A 20,660-nucleotide genomic window follows, 5' to 3' on the forward strand; every position below is an offset into this window, starting at 1 on the left:
TCAACAACCATAATTTGAATAAGACTATTCAATACGAAATTGCCGACATACAGTATTAATTTGGGGATTTGTACATTTATACCGCTTATACAATATCTTCTCTAGACATTTTGAACACAAAACTTTTTAATTGGAGCAAATTTGTCAGTCTTTAGCAGTTTAAGAAAATCCTGATAATTCTTTTCGTTCCAACTTGTTTCTGTCATCAAATGATTAATACTATCAAATTGCTGGTACACTAAATTAGAACTTCTTGCTCAAAAGTCTCAAGAACACTGGCCTTGAACACCTGATGTTCTATAAACTTAATTGTTTGGTTTGAGGTGCTTGATTTATTTAACAGCTTCTAGAGATGAGGGCTAAATGATTTTAGAAGCAGAATAACAATATAAGACTATAAGACAGAACTGAATATAATCTTTATTAAATACAAATAGAAAACAAGAGTGATACAAGTGCACCAAACTCTGATATATATAAAAGGAACTTCTGCCCAAATCTGCTTATGAAGTGTCATGAAAAATTAGGTCATGGACATATTAATTATGATGAATACTAAAGAAAAAGAACATTTTCAGCTCCAGTGGCCTTGGATATAGTGTTGTGCTTTAGCCTTTATTCAATGGCAAGGCACACCTCCCCTCCCCCTGAAACAAAAGACTATTCCAGAAACCACCTTTTCTAGGCATGACTCCTGTAGAGCAACTTATCCTGGTAAACATTCATAAATGAGAAAAGTGAAAATGTTGGCTTATGCCTCCAGCCACTTCCAGTGTCCTGTGCTCTCTGCTCCATTTATCTGTCATTATCATACGGACTGTGCAGCGTCTAACCCTTGACTGAGAGTCATCACTTTACAAACACCCAAGAACATAGATCATAAACAGGTTGTGCATTGCAAATGTTTGTCATATCATGTGGGAGGAGTTTGAACTCCAGGATTAGTCTTAAATGATCAATTACTTGATAAGTAAATTTGTATACCAGATGCCTAATCAGAATATACCGTATATACTCATGTACATGTAGAGTCCAATTCCAAACAACAAAGGCCCTGTTCTAGCATCGTACAATGCATCAGCAGATCAGGGTCTATAATGTATGTTCTACTAATTACTCCTAACAATCTGTATAGACCCAGATCTGCCAGTGCATTATGCAGCTGATCTGGGTCTGTGAAGTTTGCAGCTGAAATGTATTTAGAAGCGTGTATAAATGCTAATCAAAGATCAAATAGTCTTCAGCGGCCAAACATGAATTATCATGCTGGAAATAAATTCAATTAAAATGATCTTGACCAATCAAATATTGGGTAATGAGACGGGTCATAAATACCAAGAACAATAAAAGAAGTACATTCTTTTCTATGGTATCTGTGCAAACTGGTACACAACCTTCTACAATAAAAGAAGTACATTCTTTTCTATGGTACCAGTGCAAACTGGTACACAACCTTCTACAATAAAAGTACATTCTTTTCTATGGTACCAGTGCAAACTGGTACACAACCTTCTATACTGAGTTGATAAAAACAGAAATAACCGTGAACTCATTAAATTTTGAGGGTACATCTTTGTGCAGTTTTGCAAAAAATTGACATTTTCAATAGGTACTTAAAATTCATGATGTTGGGGAATGGGTTCTAATATTTCCACACAAGGATCACTGTTGGATCCTTAATGTCTGTTTGTAGCAACCACAAACTCCATGAAAATTAGTACCCCATGGAAAAAGGTAATTCACAGTCTTTTATTTCTTCAAGACCAATGTTCATAAAATCTTTTTCATATTGCTGTATACCCGTAGAAGCCAGATTCTACATGGAAATCACAGTAACCATGGAATAACATCCAGTACAACCACAACAGTTTTCATGCATCAAGATTAGCCACTCCATCATGGTCTCACATGAAATACACATAGTCCATTCTTCTAATACCTTCACAGTATAATAAACAGTCAACCCGCTGATGGTACCCTATAATAATATACAATGTACTGTCATGTATGTGGACATCTACCATTAAAGGCCTTCTGTAAACTCAAAGATCTACATAGCATGGAGGGGCCCCAAGTGGCCAAGTGGTCTAAAGTGCTCACCATTACGGATCACTGCCATCTCACCTCTGTGCATGGGTTTGAGTCTTGGGTTTGGCCAATGTGGGTATGTGAGAAAGCTTGATGGTAGCTTCTCATGAGACAGTGGTTCTTTCCAGGGTTTTCCCAGGTTCTTTCTCTACCATTTATCCTGGCCACAATGTATAGCCTATCTTGTGCTGAAAAATGGTGTTAGACCCAATAACAACAATAGCAACATAGCATGGAAAAATCAATGTGATCGTGAGTTAAACACAAATACTTCTGTTAGCAAATCATTAAATGTAGGTCACAGTAACCTTCTTTGGTTGCAGGAGAGTAGAATGAATAGACCTGTGTCCAATAATCAAAATTTCATAATTCTAACATTTACAGCACACAAGAAATGAATTTTAAATAAATTCTGAACAAAGTCATTGAAGCATGAAATATTGATCAGTCATTTCTATTTGCAATAATTGTGCAGCACTTCTCAAAAATGCATCTCCTCATTACTGAATGCATGGTTCTGCTCATTACTGTATGCATGGTTCTGCTCATTATCGAATGCATAGCTCTGCTCATTATCATATGCATGGCTCTGCTCATTATCATATGCATGGCTCTGCTCATTATCGAATGCATGGCTCTGCTCATTATCATATGCATGGCTCTGCTCATTATCATATGCATGGTTCTGCTCATTATCATATGCATGGTTCTGCTCATTATCATATGCATGGTTCTGCTCATTATCGAATGCATTCGAGGCTTTAATCATATAAGTAAAACGTCCTCGATTTATTGAAAATGGACCAGAAATATAGTCCATTGTGGTAGCACACAATTGTTGGTGGATGGATGCAAGATGCATGATGGATGCATGGCCATCACATAAGCTCACTCGACTTTATGGCCAGGTGAGATAACCAGGTCTGATTACGAACAAAAAGTTCTTTTCACAACTCTGAAAAAGAGTTCAAATATATCTGAACCTTTTAAAATGGTACTACAAGCTTGAGTTTTTGGAATGATAAAATAAATCAGAAATAGTAGTAAGTGTAAATTAAAGTTTGTAGTTTGCACATTGCAAGAATCTTTTGAAAAACAAAGACATTGATGGAGTCAAATGGAGCAGAGGACTATACAATATGGAACAATACAATTTGCTTTCATACACTCAACCAATATCAGACTTACTTTACAGTTATAAACTTCTTAAAATAGGAAGTGGACTAAAACTACAGTACATTCAACTTAATGACATTTCTGACTAAAGATACAATTTATTTATATGCCCAATTATAATGGCAAAAAATTATCTGTACTTCAAGGGCTGAGTTAAATCGTTTTAAAAAATCATCAGGATCAATTTACTGGTGATTATGAAAACAAAATTTTGATTTAGCAATACCTTACAAAAACAGTTTAAGTAAACAAATGCCACTGTTTTATTACCAGTGAGCAATTAGCAAAACTGTATTAAAAATAGAAGTGTAGTAACTTTGCTTTCATGTCATTAACTGAGCAGTGAGTCAAGAGCTACCAAAGAATAGGAGAAAATTTACTGAAACAAGAAAAAAAATTTAAATAGAAACTTTATAAAATATTTAAAAAATTGGCAAGCTTTTGACCATTAGATGATTTTAGATCTTGCAAAAATAAATCTTGTGGAAAATGAACACATAAGAGTTCAAGACAAGCTAATTTCTACACATAATAGGTAACTGATTAAATTCTAAGTTTGTTTGAACAAACTTTAAATGAACTTCGTTAAAGATTAGAAATAACAGCACAAGATTGCCTTTTTTTATCAAAAGCACCAGAGACCAAATAGTCATACAAAACAGGTTCAATGAGCAAAGAAATGACTTTGAGGTAATACAAAGAGATGCAAAGTTCATTTTTTTCTCCTTTTGCCTCAGTTATATTTTGTTTTTATAGAGGCTTGTATACATGTTCATTTAACGAATGAATATATTAAAGAGAACATTGAGTAACTGACCTATTACCTGAGACAACAATCCCACACCTATACACTAACAAATAATAACATAAGTAGCACCAACATTTGCAACTTTCAATACTAACCACATTGCTTTATAATGAAGTATAAAACAGTACTTCATGACAAATAGTAGGAAATACTGATGTTATATGCACCTGAATTTGTAATGATAGGAGTTAGCTCCCTTGTTTCTGCACTTCAACTGAATTTATCTCCCTTACAAGCTGTGTCCAACTGCAAACAACATGTTGCTTGTTCTACTGATTACTCCTAACTGCATAGACCCAGATCTGCCAGTGCATAATAAGATGGTAGATCTGGATCTACAAAGTCTGCAGCTGCACTTCACGTGTAAACGAGTATAAAGATAGCATCTGTTTGAACACTATCAAAATAGGTCAAGAAAATTTTAAAGAGATCAGTACATGTCACTGACTAGACTAAAATAAAAAAAATCATGAATCTGTTCAAGGTTAACATATGCAGAATAACTTCTTGGACAAAATTTACTGCTATGAGTTTACTTTGAAAGATAGAGATCCACAAACTTAAATTTTGCATACCTAAGTAAGTAAAAACAAAAGCACAAACAGAAAGTAAAGCAACTGTAAAAATAAAAAGCACGGGTATTCTGCTATGACATTTAAATGTTTCACAATATCCTGCATTGTGTACTTTGTTTACTGATGTATAAACTACACATAACTGAAAGGAATTTGTTTTTGAAAGTAAAAATACACCTCCCCTGAAACGAATGGCATTTAAGGTCACCTCAGCAAACTTAATGTAAATCTGTCACCTTAACAGATATGTCATGGTTATCAGAAGCTAAAACAAAAATCAAGGGATCCCCACCACAGCATCATCATATCAATGTCAAACCATATTGGAGAAATCTTCCTTATGCACTGATGTCCTTCACTTAACATATTTTCTCCCCTGTAACCTCGAAAATAAGGCCACAGCCTTCAGAACCTAGTTCAGTCTTGTGATGTACTAAGGTTGCTAACAATATATGTGTGATGGATGGATCGATGGAAAGACATATAAAACAAAACCAATGTGTCTGCATTACTTTGTGCAATTCTTGGGGGGGGGGAGGAGAGAGAAAAGAAACAAAAATTTAAAAAAGTGTTAACACGCTGGCAGAATTGTCTATGTTGTTGGACTGAAATCTCAAGCTGAGTGAATTGCACATTTGTGGCCTAGAAATCATAAAACCCCAAGTATTGGATTGAATTTCCACCATCAGCCAGACATGGAATGACCCTTTGAATGTAACATCATTTTGTGATTAACTGAAATACAATCTGCATCTCAAGACTGTTATGATTTCTGGGTCAGATCTGCTGTCATAATATCTGTGTTGAGGTTGTTTGCAATCGGGCATATATTGTACACAATCTAATATGATATGAACATACAGTAATTACACCCATCTAATCCAGCCCTTCAGCATACAGAATTTGTGAACTTTGTGGTCAAAGAATTAAGTGTTTACCAGCCTTGTTAAAACTGGATGGAGTCTGAGTAGTATCCCATCATAATGTCTCATTCAGCCTAGGTGTGTGATTTCCATGATTACCAGAGTGTACAGATTCCACCGTAATTTTTTACCAATAGGTTAGCAGTATATTTTAAATAATGCAATTTATCGAATATCTTTGTTTACTGTCAACTAATCAACCTATCATAATTACTTTGACTGACTCCCTCCCTCCAACTGTTTGTCTAACATAGTGCCAATGTCAACCATTTAAAATACTCACAGTACGGGAGACAAAATACTACCTATTAGCCTATTACTTGTACTTCAGTATTTGGCGACAGTAAATGGCCTATTTTGTTGTAAAAATGATTGCCTAAAAGTAGATACAGTCAGTTAATAGCAACTCTGCAATACAGTAAGATTAGAAAAGCTTGCTTGATACATCTATCATTTGTTCCTTTTCTTTGGTCACAATAAAACAATTAAAAAAATTCAGCACATTGATAATTCTACTGTAACAATAAAATAGGGTTTTATGGCACTTGAAAATGAAAATATAAAATTCATGTAAAAAAAAAATAACAGAAGAGCTCTCATCTAGCACAAACAAAAGCTATTTAATCGACTGTAAACCTACCCTAATGAAACAATATAACTTCGCAGTATCCTGATGTTAAGTAAGTATGTATCTATTCAATTCTTTCTAATTTCAACTCCCAACAGAGAATGATTATTCTGTGGAAAGAGTATGATCTCCAATCCATGAATTAAAGTCCCAACCAAAAAAATGTCTTTTTTCATAAAACCATGAAAACTGAGACCAATGAAAATAATTCAAATCTACTGAATCTCATCGATTAGGTATGGCTTGTGCTTTAAAGAGAAAAGAAATGTCGTGTATTCACTATTGTCAAAGGTACCAATTTTTGACGATTTTGTGGTTGCTAAAAACCACTATTTTAATTATCAAAGAATAATGATTATTCTGCAGAAAGTGTAGAATTCAATATCAAAACCACAGATTAACATGCTAATGAAAATGTAATTTTTCAAAAAACCATGGAAATTTTTCATCCACAAAAACGCTCTAATTTGTAGTATACAGCTACCATATGTACTTGCTTATGAGTCTAGTCCAAATGCAAACAAAATATACCCTGACCTGCCATTGTCTATGTTGTTTGTTCCTTTGATTACTCCTTACAAACTACATAGATCTAGATCTGTCAGCACATGATGCAACAGACGAATTGGATCTATTCAATTTGCAGTTGATCTTATTAGCAAGTGGATGCAGTACATTGTGGATTAATTTCCCATGTAAATTTCACAAACAATGAATGGTATGGGAATTAAAGTAGGTGTACAGTCTCTATATATTTCTAAAAATAAACTACTCTCCATATTAAACTATCTTAAATATAATGAGAACTCAAACAAAATCTGACTGTTTTAAAATATGTGCTGCAATCATCATACAAAATAAAGTATTTACAAATCAACAAATTTTCATCTCAGAAACTGTAATATTTGATATATACATATACATATATCTTTTCCTAAGGGGCAGATCTGCATTTGAAGGGGGGAGGAATACCTAAGCTATCCTTGTATTTATGAAATTTTGATTATAATAAAGGCTGAAATACTTTAAAAATCTATAGACACAAGTAATTTTTGTATCTGGTACTTTTAACCTGCTATAAAAATGGTTAAACTTGTAAAAGCATGCAAAGATTTAAATGGAGACATACCTAGTTCCAATGACTGCTTATCGTAATATCAAAAACAATTTAACAAACTACTGATTTTGTTCTTTTTCGTATCTTAACAACAGCTTCATTATTTTTGAACATACAATCTTAAGAATGATCAATATAAATAAAACATACAAAATCAACATACACACTTTTCAGGGTCTAAAAATTTTGAAATCTGATAAGTCTACAGAGTAACAATGAAAAATATCTTTTTGATCATCCAAAATTCAGTGGCCTAATGAAGGACCATAAAAATAAAATGCACTATAATTTTATCAATGTATGACATGTAGCCAACTGTGAACAGCATAGATTCATCCACTGGCAGATCACGGTCTATGCTCTAACAAGAGACCCAAGTGGTCCTGCATTAACCTGGCTTACATAACTTGACAGCTGATCATTTCACTAAGCCAACTAATGTAGAAATGCAAGAACACAACATCTGAAAACTATCTCAAAAACTTAACAAGAAAGCTTCCTAATTTTTAAATCTCTTTGCTTGTAGCACAGTAGTTTGCTTTTGTCTGCTACACAAGAAAGAATCCTTTCTCATAACAGTAATTATATTCCCAGTTCAAATTTTGTATTAAAAAAATGTGATAAAGAGAAAAGTCATCTATTCTTTGTGATATTTCTGAATAAATCCTTATTCTTGGAACAGAACTCCATTTATTTGAAACTGTGTATGAACAAAACAACAGCAGATGATATTTAAGTAGGTAATGCCTTGCCTTGTTCTTTCATTGCTATGGCAACGTTTTCATGTGCAATCTTATCATGTAATAGAATCGAAATGAACACTTGGAATTGTTATGTTCTGTATGAGGAACAAGTTGGGTACAGTTTATCAACTTTTGTTTTCTGCAAAAAATGTCAAACTAAGCACAACTTCGTTTTGATCAGCTACATGTTTTATCAACATGGGAACATTTTAATAACTCTACAGTAATCATCCTGAAGAAACTTTGTCATGGGTAATTTTCTAACAGATTACAAATAAAAAAAGTTATTACTGAAAAGCATGTGCAAAAAGTTGTTTGGCAAGAGTTCAGTGTACTATCTGCAATACAAGATGTCAATTGCTCCCAATACTTACTACACCTATACAAAATCTATGGAATAATGCCTACCATATATACTCACTTATAAGTAAAACCCAACTGCAGACAACAAAGACCCTGATCTGCCATTGCATAATGAGCAAGCAAATCATGGTCAGTTCTGTTTGTGGTACTGATTACTCCTAGGAGACTGCACAGACCCAAATCACCTGGCGCACTGTGTGATGAGAAATCTTGGTCTGTGCAGTTTGCAGTTGAACTCAACTTGGAAATGAACATATACAGCATAAGGTAACAAAATATCAAGAAACAAATTTATACAAATATACTTCACTAAAATTACCTCCAAATTTTAGTACTATATATAATGTACATTTGTTTCTTATCTTCCCATTAAAAAATTATCAAATAGGATATCAAATTCAATATAAATTAATGCATAAAATATTTTATTCAACACCAAATGTATTTTGAAATAAAAAAATGATCATTTTCATTTCAGGAATCCAAAATATACACAATTTCATAACATACAACTTAAAAAATATATTTAAAAATTTTTTTTTTAGACAATATCGATACATTACGGATTACAGTGAACAACATCCAAATATTATGTGTTTATTTCCAATATTGATTTTAAATCAAAAGCTATGGGAGGAAAAGAGTATACCTCCCCCCCACCCATGAATAAATTGCTTAATACCAAAAATTAGCACAAGACAATTTTCATATATAAAAGACAAATACCTCAATTCAAAAGACCAACTGAGAGAAAATGGGAAGATAAGAAAACTGATTAATATATACTACAGTCTGATCACATGTGTGACATCTATTACATCCACAGAAATAAGAAGATTCTATGCAAAACAAGTGCTTTCTCATAACAACATCATTCACAGAAGTTACAAAAGTGTGTGCATTATAAGCTAGGCTTACTTATAAATACCGTATTATCATTTATTTTGGTGGTTTTGAAGGGAAAAAAATTCATGGGTACTGAAATTCTTAGTTTTGCCTATGAAAGTATGTTTAGTTTTTGGTATTTAATTTTGTGTATTAGCCTCAATAACGTACCCAAATAAAAATACAACAAAAAATAAATGTCAGGACAACAAAAACAAAGTTGCTTTAATGTTGTTGTTGTTGTTGTGGGGTTTAACGCCATTTTTCAGCACACGATAGGCTATATATGGCGGCCAGTATTAATGGTGGAGGAAGAACCCGGGAAAACCCCAGAAAGAACCACTGACCCACGAGAAGCTACTGGCAAGCTTTCTCACATACCCACATTGGCTGAATCTTAGACTTGAACCGCCGCAGATGGCAGTGATCCGTAACGAAGAGCGCTTTAGACCACTCGGGGCCCCAAGTTGCTTTAATGGTTACAACTGTACTAACATGTGTATGAGAACAAATCAAACACCTGTCAAGATAAATCACTTACATTCGACATCAAAGGAAGCTGACACAACCAACAACATTAGTCTAGTAATCAGTCAGTAAGATACATACATATGATCTCTTCCTTATAAACACTGTCCATAAACTTTGCACCATCATTAACTTTCTGATCAACGATGGTTTTAACACAGTGGTAAAAATCAACTTGGACCAACGTTGACTTGGATGTCATCTGTCCCTTGCACAGTGCAAGCTTGTAGTCAACATTTAATGTGTTCAGATCCCATCAAAGTGTGAAGATGCTAACTAAATTGAAAAACAATGGAATCACACCTCTGTTTGAGCCAGCCTCATGTATGAACCAACTTCAACCACTAGACTTTACTTAAAATATCATCAAATAAGCTGACAGATGATGAATGGATAATTGTGGCTCACACATTTTCAGCATGCACAAATAATGTGTGTGAAAGAAAGTACCTAATTATCCATGACTTTTGAGAATATTGGACTGGACTTGTTTGATTCAACAATTTCATGATTGTTTTGCCTGCCAAACATTGGTGTATACCAGTCTACTTGGTTCAAGTGATAATGGTTCACTGGGTTTCGTCTGAAAGGGAGCTGAATGTGAACTTCAAAACTCTGCCATAATTGGTGTACATGCAAAGTGCTTCTTTAGTAATTGTGCCATAAGAAATACTTTTAGTATTTCACAGTAATGTTGTTTTATGGGATTAAGCATGCAGAGATAATACAAGACATGTTTTCATGAGGATTCAAATTTTTTGACAATATTTGCACTGGAATGAAGAATTATCTGAATAAATATTAAATCTAATTTTCATTTATAACATAAATTTTATTATTTTTTTCATTTTCAGTAATACGAGTGTTTGAATGCCTTGTGATCTTTTTTCATTTCTCTCTATTTTTTCTTATCTCACAACATATCAATTTAAGGCACTGAGTGGAAACTGGCTACCAGATACTGTATAGATACATGTGCACTGAAACAATATAAAATTTAAATATTTTCTTAAAAGGTTGAAAATAAAATGAACATGCTAATATTTTTAACCAGTTGACTGAAAGAACAATGATTTATCAAACAGCACTGTTGACCGCTGGGAATGAAAGTAAAAAAAAAGATGGGGGTGGGGGTGGCTTTTGTATCACATGTGGCAAAGTTTTTGTTGGGTCTTTAAATCTGTGACTCAAGGCAACAATGAAATTCATGCAAATTGGTACTGAATGAAAATTTAGATACTACAGTAGTCATAATTAACTATTTATTTGTACCAAAATCAGATATTTGTTAGGAACTTAACTGAACTGTAGTAGTTAGCTACAACCATACTTGTTGATCATACTTCTTATACAAGAATGATGTAAGAAAATATTTATTTTGAAGACAAAACCATATGGAAAATTCTAACTTGTTCAAAATAAATCTGGCAAAAAGCATACATGTAAGAGTTCTACGTTCACCCGGCAACTCACCTGATAATGCTCAACTGGTATACAATTTTTTGTTGCATGAGGCATATTTGATGGAACATAAAGATAATAAAAAAATGAAGAATTCTAATTTTAATTCAAATAATGGCTACAGTAACTGCTTTGAACTACTTTACTGCATCATCTAGGCAGAAATGTAGAATCAACCTATACAGTGGAACTCCTGAAATACAGTTTCATGTATTGTGAATATAAACATTGTTATGGTGGTAAAATGTATAGCAATAATTAAAGACATACAGGTGTGCCATAGCAATACAGAGATGTGTATTTTGAATATTAAAATTGTTATGGTGATACAGTATATTGCAATAATTAAAGACATACAGGTGTGTCATAGCAATGCAGAGATGTGTATTGTGAATATTAAAATTGTTATGGTGATACAGTATATTGCAATAATTAAAGACATACAGGTGTGTCATAGCAATGCAGAGATGGGTATTGTGAATATTAAAATTGTTATGGTGATACAGTAAATTGCAATAATTAAAGACATACAGGTGTGTCATAGCAATGCAGTGATGTATATTGTGAATATTAAAATTGTTATGTGATGCACTCTGTTGGAATAGCTAACCATATACATTTAAGCTGCAGCAATACTGTCATATGTACCAGGAATATTAATATTGGTATAACCATACTGCATTGCCACCCCAAATCCCAATATGCAAAGACATGTTTATAATTTTAGTTTCAAATATTACTGACACTTCCACGTAGATAAAATGATTTGATTTTCAGAAGAACATAACTTTCTTATTTGACATTCAATGTTATAAGACGCAGTTCATATTATGGTTAATTTTCACAAGCAGATCAATTTTATTTATGTTCAAGTAATGGAAAGAACTAGAGCTAAGAAAGAAATTAACTGTGATGACCACATAAAATGTTCATATCAAGGTAATGAAAACAATCATGGCTTGAAAAGCTGAATTTGTACCAGTTTACATAAAATGAAGTTGAAAAAAAAACTTATGAGATATTGCTGTTATTTTTAGGTCTGTTAACAGACTGCTCTAAATAATGTTTATAATTTCTGAAAATTTCTATTCTTTATTTCACTAAATACTTTATAAAAAAATTTCAAACATTATTTGAGGAGGTTACTGTTGTAAGTCACTCTGAAAAGAGCATTTTCTATGAAGGTTACAAGTATTACAATCAGTCTAATACTATCCAAGGGAGATAGCTTCAAGTTCTAATCATTTACATAAATCTGAGTTGCCTCCCTTGATATGCACATCTGTCCTGATTGGCTGATGACTCTTCATTTGGTTACTAATTGTAATAAGACCATACAGTTTGTTATAATGATTAGCAATACAAACTATATTAAGTAAATGAGAATGGATACAATGCCACAAACAAAAAGTGACTAAAATCTTTCCAAACCAATACAAATTAGCTAACAGGTCTGTAGAACTGACATTATGTATGCAGAGTATTATGGGATATGCCAACAGTACCTTAACTAACAGGAATTACCACAAACACAATTGCCTTGATGTGTGTGTTACATATTACAAATCTCTACATTTACAGTCTTATCAAGAAATAATAATCTTTTAATTATGTAGAAATAAACATCAATAAAACACATTTACAATGACTCACAGCTAATACATGATATATATTTGCTTCCAAAAATATAAAAGTGAACAAGGCACAAATGATAAAGTTTGCACCACAGCAATTCATTAACAAAGTGAACTCTGCAATTTATCAACTAAGTACATAAGTATATAAATTTATCTAAACTTCAAAATAAGATTTTAAAAAAGTGTGCAACTTTTCAACATTCTCTACATACAAAATAAATGAGTGACCATCTGTCTTAGCACATACTGAAGAAAATAATGAACATTTCAGGATTGGAAATACCCCAAATGTCCTTACTGTTCTAGTTGTTACCAAAAATACACTATGTTTCCTTCAAAAACCTGGGCACAGTAACAAAATTTCTAACTTACTCTGTGCTGCCAGACATGGGATTGTTATCAACTCTGAGGTAAAAAGATATGGATTTCTAAATAAAAAATCCTGGCTGATACTGGATAACATTTATATAACACCATAATCAGTATACTAAAATCAGCCAAGGTATCCCCCACCCCCAAATTAAAATATTACATGTAATTTACATTATAACATGGCAATCTAAGTAAAATGATAATTACATACAAATTCAGCCTGCCCAATTAAGTTCTTATATCAGTAAGTTTGAAGTTCATTAAAAATGTTTAAAAAGAAATATCATGTCAAACGAAGGGGAGGTAAGTAGAGTTTAAAAAAACATCTGGTCAAGCAGCCTGAATGAGTGAACTAAGTCATTAACAACTGGCATGCTTTTAGACAATAAGCACATGTTATCACAAAAAAATGGAATGTTAGAAGGTACACTGTTTAAAATGCACAGATAAATGCATATTTGCACTCATCCAAATATGATGCAGGACTAAAAACTGTCCTTTGACAACCCTTAACTCTCAAAAGCTTAACAATTGCCATGGAAATGCACATCTTACTTTATTTCCAAATTATTACATATTATCTTTTTCAATCCATATCTGGACTAAAAACTGGAATGATCCCTCACCATACACACACTGTCCCCTCTCACACTCTCTGCCTCCAATTCAGCAACTATATCCATACTTTACATACTCTAATCAGTGTTTATAAAGCACCTGCCCTTATAGATATGGAGTGTATTTTTGCACCATAGCGATGACAAAACTTGGTAAGATAAAAATGAAACTTTATTACTGGTCCTAACCAGCACTCAAATTTGGGAAACTGTATAAGTCTCTTTTGCCCTTCATGAAGACTAGTTTCAAAGAATCATTTCACAAGCTGGCTTAAAATTTGGAAATATCTGTAAATCAGTCTATATTACTGCTATTGAAATGCTGATTCAACACTTAAAGTTATGCTGAAAAATTTCAGTTCATTAGCAGGAAAAACTGAAAGATCATTAATTAAATACCCAGCCAACATAAAGGGCTAATGATTCCTCAAAGGTTGGTCATGTTTATTTCTTATCATCTTGTCTTTTAATTATTAAACCCCATAATCACACTGTACAGGGCAGAAATTGTAATTATGTATGGAGGTGATAATGACTATATTATTCCAAGAATGACTCTGACATTTCAACTTTAAAAATATAAAATCTATAATATTTATATTTACAATAATGGCTTGTTTCTGAAATCAGAAATTGCCAAATTTTTCAAAAGAGAAATGACATCTAATGAATAAAATTAATTAAATTTACTAAATCAGAATGTGGAGATGCTTATAAAAATGCTTTGTTTTATCTGCCTATCTGAAAGCAGAACTTACACCACAGTCATTGGCATATAAAAGCTGCAAGATCCTTCTTATGAAAACATAGAAATAAATTTAAGAACTTATAAATGAGAAAACTTATCTTAACAACATGAATTTGTTACTTATTGTAAATGCCTTATTCAAAGCAGTATTAACTATAAAAGAGACAGAAAAGTTATAAATAAAAAATGAGACCTTTCTTGAAGACATTTTATACTGCGGAATGTAATTACTTTCTGAAATCAGGCAGTTAAGCACTTATGTTATAAACAAAACGGAATGCCACATTTATACTGTACAGTACTAATTAACTAAAAAGCTTACACATTCACATGATGTGATCAATGACTACTGAAATATATCATGAACACAGCACTATGAATACAACCATCAAATAACACTAATAAGCACTTGTAGATTCGCCTTGGGACAATGCTGGTCTTCTTGACAAAATTATTTTCTTCAAAAAAAAAAAGAACTATCCATGAAGACTGCATGTACCTTTATATTTCCACAACACAGACTGGTTCTCCACTATGTTTATTCCTATAAAGTCTGAAGATTTGGAGGCTGCTCTTCTTGACTGCTTTCCTGCAACACTATTCAGTCTCTATCACAATGACTTCAAGCCAAACCAAAGCAACATGGTCTCAAATACATTTAATTCACCTTTCTCAGACTGTAAACATACCTGAAGATTGAAATAAATATCAAAATTAGACATGGAAAATACTATTGGACTGTAATGGAATATTTGATGATACATAGCTCTCTTATATAGACTAAATTAAATATGTTTGTTCCTCAGAGTTAATTTTATCAAGTCAGTCAGTGACACTGAGGTTCTAAATTGAACGTGATATTCTTATTTATTATTAGGTATTTAAAGCTGAGGAATATTTTTGCACCATTGCATCCAGAACTTATCTGACTGGACCCTGCACATTTTGTGACCCTGTCCAGTGTCATGACAAGAAAACTACCTAAGGCAGCATGGTCTGAAAAATTAAGTTAAATACAGAACTTAATGGTAATCACTACAGTTTGAAATATATGTCACAATGACCTAATATTGTCCACCTCATACAGAACTTAAATGATTTCACAGGGAATATACTGTATTGTGCCTAAGAAACCAATTTCCTGTATTTCCAATTCAAAATATATTCTACAGTGACCTTATTTTATTTCAGCTATGGGGTACTCTTAATGAGGCACTTATGGACTAAATTAAAAATTATTGACAATAAATACTTTATCATGAAGTTGTGCTATGCTAAATGCATTCTTCTTAGTGTGACTACTCTGAGTATCAAAGAACTGACTCTCTTAGTGTTATAAACCATGAGTATGCAAGAATTGATTCTTAGTGTGACTACCCTGAGTATCCAAGAATTGACTCTTAGTGTGACTACTGAGTATCCAAGAATGACTCTTAGTGTTACTACCAGGAATATTCAAGAATTGACTCTTAGTGTGACCACTCTGAGTATCAAGAACTGACTCTTAGAGTGACTACCCTGAACATCAAAGAACTGGCTCTTAGTGTGACTACCTTGAGTGTCCAAGATTTGACTCTTAGTGTGACTACTCCGAGTATCCAAAAATGACTCTCTTAATGTGACTACTCTGAGTATCAAGAACTGACTCTTAGTGTGACTACTCTGAATATACTAGAACTGACTCTCTTAGTGTGACTACTCAAGTATCCAATAATTGACTCTAAGTATGACAACTCTGAGTATCCAATTAACTCTTATTTTGACTACTCTTGAGTATCCAAGAATTGACTATTTTGATGTGACTAATTTTGAGTATCCAAAAATTGACTCTCTTAGTGTGACTATTCTCTTAGTATCCAAGAATTAACTCTCTTAGTGTGACTACTGAGTATCCAAGAGTGACTTTTAGTGTGACTATTCTGAGTCTTAGTATCCAAAAATTAACTCTCTTAGTGTGACTACTCTGAGTATCCAAGAATTAACTCTCTTAGTGTGACTACTCTGAGTATCCAAGAATTAACTCTCTTAGTGTGACTACTCTGAGTATCCAAGAATTAACTCTCCTGGTAATGGCTACTCTCTAAGTATCCAAGAATTAACTTTCTTAGTGTGACTACTCTCTAAGTATCCAAGAATTAACATTCTTATTGTGACTATTCTCTGAGTATCCAACTTCTCGTGGGTCGGTGGTTCTTTCTGGGGTTTTCCTAGGTTCTTCCTCCATCATTAATACTGGCTGCCATTTATAGCCTATCGTGTGCTGAAAAATGGTGTTAAACCCTACAACAACAACAACAACTCTGAGTATCCAAGAATTAACTCTCTTACTAAATAAACATATCAATGCAAATGTGTACTGCCACAAGTGAGTCAAGTGTCCTTAAACTGTCATCTGCCTCCAGTTTACATATTCAGTATAATCATACTAAGTCAGAATTCCACCACAACATTACATAGAGTGAGTGCGACCATAAAGGAACTCACCAGGGTAAGTAATAAGGCTGCAAGCATAAAAGAAAGCATGAAAGCAAAAAAAGATATTTATATACTTGAAAATTATCAATGGCCAGTTATTGCTAGACATCTTCCACACAGAAACTATATTTTCCAGGATGACAATGCATCACTGCATAAAGCACACATTATTATGGAATATTTGGAAACTAATAATACAAATTACATAGAACTGCCAGCAAGATCTCTGACTTGCATGGTTTAGAGAATGTGTGGTTTAAACTAACACAAAATCTACAAAACAATGTGCATTATTTGAGGACCTGCTGTAGCTTTGTTGTTGTTGTTGTTGGGTTTAACGCCATTTTTCAGCACATGATAGGCTATACATGGCGGCCAGTATTAATGGTGGAGGAAGAACCTGGGAAAACCCCGGAAAGAACCACCGACCCACGAGAAGCTACTGGCAAGCTTTTTCACATACCCACATTGGCTGAATCAAAGACTGGCACCCACGCAGACAGGTGGGATGGCAGTGATCCGTAACGGAGAGCGCTTCAGACCACTCGGGGCCCCCACCTAACGTGCATTGTTTACATTGGTGTTATGAATTCACAAATGCATTACAGTTCTCGTTCTGAAGGCTCGGTAATGCTTGCAAAAATTTACCTCTTCATTCAGTCATGACGATTTGCTGAATATTCTACATCAAACTTACAAAGACCTAAAGATGTAATTATGAAATTAAAAAGACTCTGGGGACAAAGGTATCTGAAACACTCAGCACATGCTAATTATGTGTTGATGATTGGATTGACTGACAGAAATTATCCTCATGCCAGAGCTGCATTTCAGTCTGACCTAAGAAGATTCCCTCAAAAGGACTCAAACTTGATTGGCTGAACAGAATTTTTAGGAATTCATGAGAAATCAAGTTCTTCCCTCCTCTTTTATTGTTTTTAATTTCCTGAATACAAAAACAATCTGTGATATCCTTCAGAAACTCCAAACATACTTGATTTTTTTGTAGTTGTAGGGTTTAACACCATTTTTCAGCACAAGATAGGCTATACATGGTGGCCAGTATAATTGGTGGAGAAAGAACCCGGCAAAACCCTGGGAAGAACCACTGACCCATGAGAGCTACTGACAAACTTTCTCACGTACCCACAATAGCAGAGCCTAAGACTCAAACCCATGCAGACAAAGGTGAGATGGCAGTGATCCGGAACAGCGAGCACTTTAGACCACTCGGCCACTCGGTGCCCCCCAACATACTTGATTTTACTTTTGAGTTAACATGTTTCAAGACAAATACAATACAAAAATCTTTGTTAATATCTTTGACCTTGCACGTGGTATCATAGAACAGATGATCCCTGAACTTAAGTACGATACTGTCAAGATTTACCCTCATGTGAACATAGGTTAAATCCTTTAAGATGCCCCTGTTATTGAACTGGCAGCATTCAAGGTACTGTATATACTTGCTTATAAGATGAATCCAGCTGCAAATTGCACAGATCTAGATCTGCTGGTGCATAATGTGCTGGCAGATCTGGGTCTGTGCAGTTTGATAGGAGTAATCTGTAGAGCAAACAATACAGACCATAATCTGCAGGCACATTATGCAATGGCATATCAGGATCTTTGTTGTTTGCATTTTGACTTGGCTTATAAGCGAGTCAAGACAGTATAATTTAGATACATACTGTATGCAAAAATGGTTTTTATTGAATTTCATTCATTCTTGTTTATGTCATTATGATCACAAGCTATTACAGATCAAGACCAGTATCAAGAAGTCTGACCTTGATATCAATGTCCGAGTGCTGAGGCTGAAAAACAACTAAATAAAGTCTAGTCAAAACTGACCACAAAGGTAATTTTCAAACTCAATCAAAACAGCAAGGGCATGTAGGTGGTAAGATCTGCAAAATGTGTTTTTATAAATATCCTATTACTGTCAATTCTTTCAAGATGTGTAGTGATAACAAGATTCTATATGACAACTTAACTGCCACACTAAAGAGGAGATCAGCATAAACTTCAAGCAGGACCAGCTACAATCTGTTATAGTAACATGATAATCCAGATGAAGCCATGAGAAGATTTTCAAAATGGCCACCAAGGCATCAAGTTTGAGAGTTAGATAAGCATTATTTTAATACAGTACCAACTGCACACATCAAAAAGTGTCTCAGTAAAACTCAGTGTCAATATGACCATTGTAATACAGTACCAACTGCACACATCAAAAAGTGTCTTAGTAAAACTCAGTGTCAATATGACCATTGTAATACAGTACCAACTGCACACATCAAAAAGTGTCTTAGTAAAACTCAGTGTCAATATGACCATTGTAATACAGTACCAACTGCACACATCAAAAAGTGTCTTAGTAAAACTCAGTGTCAATATGACCATTGTAATACAGTACCAACTGCACACATCAAAAAGTGTCTTAGTAAAACTCAGTGTCAATATGACCATTGTAATACAGTACCAACTGCACACATCAAAAAGTGTCTTAGTAAAACTCAGTGTCAATATGACCATTGTAATACAGTACCAACTGCACACATCAAAAAGTGTCTTAGTAAAACTCAGTGTCAATATGACAATTGTAATACAGTACCAACTGCACACATCAAAAAGTGTCTTAGTAAAACTCAATAAAAAATGTCTTAATAAAACTCAATGTCAATATGACCATTTTAATACAGTACGAACTGCACACATAAAAATATATCTTAGTAAAACTCATTGTCAATATGACCATTCATTCTGGAAGTGCAGACAAAACAAATTTCAAAGATGGCTGCTTGAGTTTTGTTAATTGGTTAATTTCAAAAGTAAAATACAGAGGAGCCTCATTAGTCCTGACACTTTATCTGAAACCTCACTATCAAGATATTTTTCAATGGGAACGGAATTCAGTTTTTTTCTGTTAATCCTGAAATCTGCATTCCAGATCTAGGGATTAAAGTATGAAATTAAAACAACACATGCTTTGATAATCTAGAAATAATCTTTCCAAAAATAAAAATAAATGTTTGATGAATCGTACATGAAAATCTAGTCACTCAGATAACTCACATTCACCTACACAAATTTTGGAGTTGTGTCAATTTATCAATCTCTTACTGGTCACATTTTAGTGACAGATTAAAGTTATAAATTGGTCATGTAATCATGTGTGGAAAAACTTAAAGTAGTGTAATCATATTGTAAGCAGTGCAGTGATTGTATAAACAATGTCTGCTTTTGCTACTTGCGGACAACATGTTAATAATTAAACAAACGTACTGTGATCAAACTGTTGACACTTTTGACATAATATATGGTTAAAAAATTAAGTGTCATTAAGTCTCTTTAATGTTTCCCAATTCTAAGTCAAAATCACAATTTGCTGATGACTTTTTAAACAGAATCCTGACTTCACACTGTTGGCTTGGCAGTAATAATACAATTTCAACAAGTGTGAAACTGCCTCAGGGCCAATGTCCTAATTGTGAATTATCTAGTTTCATGCCC

The 20,660-nt window shown here is 33.6% G+C and overlaps 1 protein-coding gene across 1 annotated transcript in view; it reads right to left on the reverse strand.

Moving 5' to 3' along the window:
* Positions 1-408: 408 nt before the first annotated feature.
* The window catches only part of LOC149776191 (ras-related protein M-Ras-like), a 67,276-nt gene continuing 47,024 nt past the window's right edge, over positions 409-20,660 (reverse strand). The window contains exon 6 of the mRNA XM_089942511.1: positions 409-15,358. The gene's annotated coding sequence lies outside the window, so the exon portion shown is untranslated. The remainder of the gene's footprint in view (positions 15,359-20,660) is intronic.

Source organism: Sinohyriopsis cumingii, chromosome 18 (assembly GCF_028554795.1).
Source record: "Sinohyriopsis cumingii isolate HCF-2022 chromosome 18, ASM2855479v2, whole genome shotgun sequence".
NCBI classification, from domain to species: Eukaryota; Metazoa; Mollusca; class Bivalvia; order Unionida; family Unionidae; genus Sinohyriopsis; species Sinohyriopsis cumingii.